Below are 9,516 nucleotides of genomic sequence, written 5' to 3' on the forward strand. Positions count from 1 at the left end.
AAAATAGCTGTTATGTTTTTAAATGTTCTTTAAATGTTATGAATACTTTAGCCTATTATTTAATAAGTTATCAATAATTATAAACATGGATACCTGAATATTTATATAAACAAACTTAAGTACAGCTGACGCGTGTTGCGTAATAGAGATGCCCAGGCGTGTGACTTGACAGGTGAATTAAAACAAACAGGGCGTTCATGACGAACTGCTGTGAACACCTGTGCGCATCTCTGCGCCATACAGGTACGCTATAAAGCATTTACCCTCATCCTGACAATAATTTTAGCTAGAGGTTCACGCGTAGCCATGCCAGTGAAGATGGCATGATGGTTATTGACATTTTTAAAGCGTGCGCGCCTTAATATAAGGCACCTGGAGGGGCTTGCGCGCTGATTAGACCCCTGTGAAGAGGAGTTTAAGCGCGGCTGAGGACAACTGTGAATGAATACCAAAGTGTGTCAAAACTGACCTGAACGCTCACTCACATTTAGACATCCCAAACGCAGTCTTCGAGTGTGGGATATGACATACAGCCTGCGTTTAGACGGAAATATTTGACGAGAAACTCACGAGAATGGTCGCGATGCGCCTCAGGTAGAGCGAACACACTAACTGCTTTGAACTGCATGTAGCGCTTTAGCCAAGCCCAGTGTGTTGGATTTAAATGGTCCAGTTTTGACACATTTGCGAGTACTGGCGCTAAGGTAACCACTCTTGGCTCAGAGCCTGTTGTTTAGAACACGAAACAAATTGACTTCTCCTCCCCCAAGTCTTTGCCTTTTGTAATTTGCTCTGGCGTTGTTGTTTGTGTGTGACCAGCCCTGGGATTTCACCTCGTCCTTGAGAGACCAGCGCAAATCAACCCAAATAAAACATCCCGACCCTGTTCGCCCTTTTCCCGGAGGGTCGTTTTCCTTCGAGACACGTGGACGAAGCCGCACACAGCATTAGGTGAGTGAATTGAGACCGCATTGAACTTTAACTTGTGATATGTGCGTGTGTTTTCATGCTCGGTATGAGCGCTTGCGTGACTGCCTGTTGTTGAGCGGCGTTAACGGGCAGGAGCTCCGCGATCTCTCCCTCTCTCTCAGCCCGCTATTGCGATCTTTCCCCTTTCCATAGTCGTAGTAATCCAGCTGGGATTAGAGCGCGTTTCCCTCCAATCATCAGCAAGTCGATCATTCCTGTTTAAACCGCAGCAGATCTCAATCCGGAATGCTGTCAGTTTCAGAATTCTCTTCAGATCGGAATTGATTACTTTTCTTTTAGCTACTGTGCATATGCGCACAGATGCATTTATTAAACTAATATATTTGCTGTTTTTCCTCTAAATTAAGGTCTGTCACTTTGAAGAGTTAGGAAAATATGTTTCCTGCAAACCCACAGGCTATGCATTATTTTGGAAACAATATAAAGTAGAATAAACACTCAGAATTAAACTAAAATAATACATGTTGCAATTCTAAAACAGGACAAAAAACAAACAAACAAACTAATATGAGCAGAAGACAGATGTGCAATAGTCAGTAGATAAGCACTTATGATAAGCTATGTAGTTCAATAGTGTTAACTTATATATTTGTAATATATTTCTGACAGTTAATGTTTATCCTCTTAATTAGTGTAGGAAAACTGTTACTGTATATCAGCAAATGCATCTATGAGTGTTGATTTGAAATTCACTTAATCGTCTTAGAGGCTCTTTGACATTTAAATATGACTTGTATATTATTTGACTTCTAAAAAACTTTATGAAATCTCTCAGAACATGACTTTGAGATATGCATGTTATAATTAAGTTACACGCACCATAATTGTATAATGTTAGGCATGTACTGTACAGTCTGTTGTTTTATGCATATTTGTGGACTCTGGACCACAAAACCAGTCATAAGGTTCACTTTTTTTAAAATGTGAGATTTATACGTCATCTGTTGAATAATGCTGAATAAATCAGCTTTCCATTGATGTATGGTTTAAGATACAACTATTTGAAAATCTGGAATCTGAGGGAGAAAAGTTGTCCAAATGAAGTTCTTAGCAATGCACATTACTAATCAATAATTAAGTTTTAATATATTTACGGTAGGAAATTTACAAAATATCTTCATGGAACATGATCTTTACTTAATAACCCTAATGATTTTTTCCATAAAAGAAAGAAATGATAATTTTGACACATACAGTGTATTTTTGAATGTTGCTACAAATATACCCGTGCTACTTAAGACTGGTTTTGTGGTCCAGGGTCACACTTTGTTTGCATTCACAAATTTGACTTGCACAGAAAACGTATAATTTTTAAATATTGTAATGCCTCTTAATGGTGTAAGACAGATCGTCAGTGAACGCCATAAAATTCAGCTGCTGAGTTCACACATAAATCTAATGAAAAATTAACGCTGACTTGTGTTGAGAGGAGAGAAGTAATTTGCTCGAGTAAGTCGTATATTACGGTGTTGGCTCTAATACGTTGGTGATTGATTTCAGTGTTCACAAATTCATAAACGTTGTGATAAAGTAGTCAGATAATCAACTGCTGTGATTTGTATAATTTATTATAGGAATGAAATGTAATATAATAGGAAGACAAAGGTCTCTGAGCAAAAAAGAAAAAGTTCACAATGATTGTTGTCGTTTTGTCAATGAATTCAGCTTTTTTTCTTAGTGGGTTAAGTTGAATGCACCGAGGCTGTTCCTTTTTTTTGGCAAACGTTTATTAACACTTTACATGGAGTGAATTTTGGCTATTACCCACAAAGCCTTGCCTCACTTTTCCGTCATAATTTGCATAATGAGTCTTTTTCCCTTCATTTCTCTCCCTTCTCGGGCACTTACAAGAGTCTCTTTTAAGAGTGAATTTATATTTCTTCATTCAAAACCCACTGACTTTGTTCTGAATGAATTCCTCTCTGATAAGTACATAACCACACATTAGATCTTGGATGTTGCTGTTTTTAATACAAGAACTCCAACAGAAACTCCCATTGAAAAAAAACACTCGTCGAAAATATCATGCCGTAAGAGTTATTTTAGGCCGTGTTAGTCGCAGAGTTTCTCCATATCTCAACGCAGAATCAGGGATTGGTTTCCGATTGCAGGGAGGGAGAGAAAAATCACTGTGCATGCGCTCTCTCTCTCTCTCTCTCTCTGTCTCTCTCTCTCTCTCGCTCACTCATTTACTCTCATCATTCAGATAGATAAATTCACATTGCTGTTCATATCATCACTTAACCGGTGTTGTGAATGCATCACCCTGGCAGAACAGTGTTATAGACCAGGTATGGTCCTTATCCCTAAGGCCACATCTGAACCGACACTCGAAAAAACAAAAAATGAAAATCTTGGAAAACAAAAATGAAAAGAAAAGCAGACAGAACAAGAAAAGTTTCTGAGTGCTTCCTAGGGGGAATTTCTAAGAGCCAGAGCATTTTCTGTTTTGTTTTTCAATCACTCACCCTTAACTTTTTTCATATGTGAAATTCCAAAAGTTTTGTAGAATGTGCCAGCTGCTCTTTTCCATGCCATTATAATGGGGATTGAAAACTTTTGAATGCTGCGATTGCATCTTTTTCAGTGTCATTCTAAAAACACGGCCTTCAGGTTACAAAAGAATTTCAACTCTTAGAAAACTCCATCTCTAGACCTTGCATTTTCATATTTTTTTTAGTTCCACTGCCTCACGTCTTCAGTTTCCATGTATGAATAAGCTATAAAAGGACTCTTGGAATAGAAATGTGTTCTTTTGTGTTAGAACGACATGAGGGTGAGTAAATGATGTCTGAATTTTTGTTTTGGGGTGGACTGTCCCTTTAAAAGTATGTTGACCCTCAGGAACAGAAGAACAGATCAGAATCCTTTCGCCCACCGCATCTCCTCTGTTGTCCGTTTGAACTGTGTGTTGATCACAGGACAGGAAACGGTAAACAAATTCTTCAACATGTGGCGGCCTGCTAGAGCATACTTTTCCTTTTCCATTTCTCTCTCTCTCTCTTCAGCATGAGCGAAAAGCTTGCACTTCCTCCCACCTCTCTTACTTAGTCTCCTTCCCTCTCTCTCCCGCTCCAACAAGCCAGCAGGAAGATAGTGCTAGCAGATCTTGGACTACGCTGAATAGCATTTGCCAAGACATATGAATTATAAGGCTAATGGGCTTAAAAGGCTTGTCTTAACATTGTCTCTACTTAACCATGCAGAAGCTGGCTTATAGAACAGCAGAAATAGATTGGGAACCAAAATACCCCAATTTTGAGGTCAGGATTAGAATGGATGAAAGACACTAAGTTTCTTTACGAAAGCATAAAATATTCAATTGTTGGCAAATTGAGAGATATCTCTCCCTGCTGCTCTCTTCTGGCGAGCCGTCTGCCAAGTGCATTGTGATTGTGTTTTGACATACAACTGATGTGATTCTTCTCATAACCACAGAATCTGGGACAGGTCGTCATTATCATGAGGGGTGGAAAAAAAAAATGCGGCGAGAACAAAGTAACTGAGTTTCTGGGCTCGGATTGTGCAGGCAGCCCAGCAGCGAAGCACTGGCCATGTGTTCGGGCCATCGCTCTGGTGGCTTTGGGCCGGACGTCCGCACAGCTGCGTGTGACCCGTGATGCTTTCGCTCCCTGCCCCAGTTCGGGGCTCGTACGGGTCTCTGATTGGATGCGTGCGCATCTGTGCTGTGCGCTGATTGGTTCTGAGCTCTTGCTGAACTCTTTCTAGTGGGGTCCAGTGTTTTGATTTTAGTTGGATGGGATCTGAGGATCATTCCTGGCAGTTCCAGTTGTGTGGCAGGTCAGCTGCTTGCCCCCCCTCCCTTGCCCCCTCTCAGCACTTCTGAATAAATGAGCTATTCTGGGACATGCAAATATCCAGAAAACTGGGAAAGTCTGTGGAATATGTTCAGTGAACATTTTTTCGTTATAAGAAGTTTGGGTCTCTTTCACTAACCTTGTGTGTGAACGGATTTATGTGTTAACCTTGTGCAGATGTTTTAATTATTTATCAGTACGTTTGCACTTGTGCTTTTTTTTTCCTCTAAATTTAGGATAAACTGGGGGCCACAGTGTGTCAGTGGGTGCCACCGCTTTAATGAATAATGTGCAGCAACAGTTCATAATTTGCATTTATTTAAAATAAATGTTTTATATTTTACTTTATTTTAAAATATAATTTATTTCTGTGATAGCAAAGCTGATTACTCAACTCTGCAGTGGCACACTATATACACTAGTCAAAAGTTTTTGAACAGTAAGGTTTTTAATTTTTTTTTTTAAGTCTCTTCTGCTCACCAAGCCTGCATTTATTTGATCCAAAGTACAACAAAACAGTAAAATTTTGAAATATTTTTACTATTTAAAATAACTGCTTTCTATTTGAATATATTTTAAAGTGAAATTTATTCCTGTGATCAAAGCTAAATTTTCAGCATCAAGACTGGAGGTCTTCAGTGTCACATGATCCTTCAGAAATCATTCTAATAGGCCGATTTGCTGTTCAAGAAACATTTTATATTATTACCAATATTTAAAACGGTTGAGTACATTTTTTCAGGATTCTTTGATGAATAGAAAGATCCAAAGATCAGAATTTTTGTAAAAAAAAATTTGTAACAAAAGAAAACTTTTGTAACATTATACACTATAGCGTTCAAAAGCTTGGAGGCAGTATAATTTTTTTTTTTTTTTTTGCGGGGGTGGGGGGGGGGTGAGTTATAAAAGTTAATACTTTACTTTTATTTAGCAAGGATGCTTTAAATTGATCAAAAGTGATGATAACGACATTTATGATATTACAAGGGATTTCTATTTCTGATAAATGCTGTTCTTCCGAACTTTCTATTAATCAAAGAAACCTGAAAAACTTCTACTCAGCTGTTTTCAACATAATAATAATAATAATAATAATAAATGTTTTTTGTGCAGCAAATCAGAAAACAGTCAAATAGAAAACCGTTATATAGTAAAAATAAATAGTAAAAATATTTCAAAATTGTACTGTTTCTGCTGTACTTTGGATCAAATAAATGCAGGCTTGGTGAGCAGAAGAGACTTCTTTAAAAAAAACATTAAAAATCTTAAAAACTTTTGACTGGTAGTTTAGAAATAGAAACTGTAATATTATAACTAACTTTACTGTCACATCAATTTAATGCATCCTTGATGAATAAAAGCATTAGTTTCTTGAATTTTATCCAGTGGTCCAACTTATCCCTTTTGACACAGCTTAATGCGAAGCACTTGAAGTTGTGTCACAGGAGCACTTTCTTTCTTTAAAATAAAAGTTTTTTTTTTCTTTTCAAATCTCTTTGACTAGAGAACAAGTTTTTTAAAAGTAATAATAATAGAGTAATAGAATGATAGACTCCTGGTCGCCTTAGAAACATGAAATGTGTTAAGACCGTTTTCTTTTTGTATGTGTATTATTATTAGAAAATTGAATAGGTAAGTGACCTTACAATAAATCTCACTAATTTAGAATAACAAAATTGTGCATTTTTTTTTGCATGTACACATGCTTTGAATACTAAAGAAAGTGTGAGAAGCTTTTCTGCCCACATGCTGTACTGTAAAAACACTTTCACAATTATCAATTACTAATGAACGACACCTACTTTCACAGAAGCTGCCGTTATGTTTTGTCATTTCTGTGGAATCGTTTGATATCATTCACACTGCTTTTAATGTTTGTGTATTCTGTTTCAGATAAACCTGCCCCGACGTGGCACGCAAGACAAACTGTGGTTGGTTGCTTTACATTTCAGTCAAATGGTCTCTTCCTGTTTAAGTTCCTGTCTGTTTATCACTTGATTGGTCATCAATAGTTAACCCCAAGTGCAACCCCATCTGTACATGATGAAGGATGAAGGCTAGCTTCTGTTAAAATGTTTGTGGTGGACAGTGTTTGGTGACGGTGCTCCTCTATCACGCAGAAACACTTGAAAGGTCCTCTGTTGAAAGTGGATGTGTGTGAGGGCTGGGTTGCCTTGACACTTTGATCAATCAAGAATAAATGAGAGGGCACGCTTCTATCATGCTGAATAATAATGACGAGCATTTGTCGCTTAAAAGCTACAAGCAACGTACGTCAAGAGTTGATGCTCTTCATCACAAAGGCCAAGAACATTTTTAAAATTGCACGACGACTTTGTTAGCTTAATTGATCTATTCGTTTATTTATTTCACCTCCGATTTGCAGTGTCAGATTTGCGACACTCGAGCGTTCGCTCAAAAGAGTTTGCTGAATAGCAGCTCATCTCATTGTGCCTTTTCAAAACCGATTGTTCTTGTGGTCTTGTGGGATTTCAAGGTTTCTGCGTTCCTCCTCTAATCTCCGTCCTTAACCACCACACTCGAGTCATCTCGCTGCATAACTCAACTATTTCGTTTAGGGAAATTAGTACGTTCCCGCCGACCCTGTCTTTCATCGTTTGCCGTGGTGCATATTTAAGTCCGTTCCTGGGCTTATTTTCCTAATTGGTGGCCTGTACTTGCTCAACACCGATTGCCTTTGATCATCTCAGATCATTACGTTTACCTCATTAATTTGCTCAATCCAGTTCCCCCCCCCCCCTCCCCCGTTGAGACAAATTTAAGGGCCCATGTAAAAATTGGATTAATAATACATTTTATGAGCCAAGAGAAAAATCAGCTCCCTTTGTGGTCTCCCTCCGTCTCCCTTGTCTTTCTTCTTACCCGCTGATTGTGTTTCCCTAGTGTGAAAGACACAAGCCAAACAATGCCTGATGAAAGGACACTCTCTGCGTTTGTTGCTGTTGACCTGAATCTAGTCTGAAAGGAAGCCACGGACAGGGCGGAGAGGAACGAAGATACAGGGAGGAACGGTATCTTGCTGTTTGCTACGTGTGCTTAAGAAAGTTGCTGATTAGATCCCTAGTGCTGGTGGCGTCCGACACTGTGATCATGGCGAGGGACGTTCTGTGTGTTGAAAACGCTTTGTGATCTGTCTGACCCTACGCTCCGACCCTTCTATCCAGATTTGTGTCTTTAAGGAGAACTCCACTTCCAGAACAACAATTTACAAATTTACTCACCCCATTGTCATCCAAGATGTTCATGTCTTTCTGTCTTCAATCGTAAAGAAATTATGGTTTTTGAGGAAAGAATTTCAGGATTTTTCTTCATATAATTCCAAAATGTAGTTTAAATGCAGCTTCAAAGGGCTCTAAACGATCCCAGCCGAGGAAGAGGGGTCTTATCTAGCGAAATGATCTGTCATTTTTTTCGAAAAATAAAAATGTGTATACTTTTTAAGCACAAAAGCTCGTGTAGCACAGGGTCTGGGATGCGTGTTCACGGGTCGTTCTTGAACGATTCGTTCATTTTGAACGAATCTTTAATGTGACTCGTGAAGAACGAGTCGTCTCGGGGAGTGATTCATTCAGTTGTGCATGCGCAACATCCTATTAGGTTCTGTAGTGGAATTAGTTCACCTGTTTCGAGTCGTTCGTTCATCATATGGGGCTGTCACATGATGCTGATTTTGCTAAAATGCATGAAATTACTCGAAAAAAGATTTGTTCAAGTCGCTAAAATGATCCGAACTTCCCATCACTACTATGAATCACGTCTTTGAATCACCAGAAGTTCATCGTCTGTGTACTCCGGCTCAAAAACGTAGAGTATGTCGAAAAACTCTTGCTCTTATTTTGCAAGATATGTCTGTGTACTTTTTACGATGGAAAAAAATGGCTAATTAATTGCACGTTTTTCAAAAAATAATCGTGATTAGTCACAATTAATCGCATCTAAAATTACATTAAAGTTTTTAAATATTAAATTAATGTAGAAACATCATAAAGACAGTATATTTTTATATTAGTTATGACTGAAGGTGAGTATCACTGATATCAATATTACTGATGTCTTTAGGAAATTCTTTTTTTCCTAATATTTAACCATTGACTACAGCCATTCAACATTACTGTATAATTGAGCACTGTCAATTTCAACATTTTAACAGTTTTATGCAAAAGTTTGGGAGCCCCTTAAAAAAAGGTTCAAACATTCACTGATGCTCCAGAAGGAAACACAATGCATTAAGAGCCAGGGGTTGAAAACTTTTTGAATTTGAATATCAAGGTAAATTGTACTTAATTTGTCTTCCAGGAAACATGCAAGTATCTTCTGTTGCTTCTGAAGGGCAGTACTAAATGGGGGAAAAATAATATTTCAACAAAATAAGAAAAATTTGGACATCTTCATCCTGTTCAAAAGTTTTCACCCCCCGGCTCTTAATGCATCATGTTTCCTTCTGGAGCATCAGTGAATGTTTGAACCTTTTCTTAAGGGGCTCCCAAACTTTTGCATAAAACTGTTAAAATGTTAAAATTGACAGTGCTCAATTAAACAGTAATGTTGAATGGCTGTAGTCAATGGTTAAATATCAGGAAAAAAAGAATTTCCTAAAGACATCAGTGATACTCACCTTCAGTCATAACTGCTATGAAAAAATACTATCTTTATGACGTTTCTACATTAATTTAATATTTAAAACCTT

General features: G+C 37.9%; 1 protein-coding gene across 3 annotated transcripts in view; it reads left to right on the forward strand.

The window, feature by feature from the left end:
* The first annotated feature begins 441 nt into the window (after positions 1–441).
* The window catches only part of sox5 (SRY-box transcription factor 5), a 235,301-nt gene continuing 226,226 nt past the window's right edge, over positions 442–9,516 (forward strand). For 2 of the 3 annotated variants that reach the window (XM_051107068.1, XM_051107071.1), the window contains exons 1-2: positions 442–704; positions 820–951. The gene's annotated coding sequence lies outside the window, so the exon portion shown is untranslated. The remainder of the gene's footprint in view (positions 705–819; positions 952–9,516) is intronic. The other variant, XM_051107069.1, reaches the window with a different exon arrangement.

Source organism: Labeo rohita, chromosome 4 (assembly GCF_022985175.1).
Source record: "Labeo rohita strain BAU-BD-2019 chromosome 4, IGBB_LRoh.1.0, whole genome shotgun sequence".
In the NCBI taxonomy this organism is placed as follows: Eukaryota; Metazoa; Chordata; class Actinopteri; order Cypriniformes; family Cyprinidae; genus Labeo; species Labeo rohita.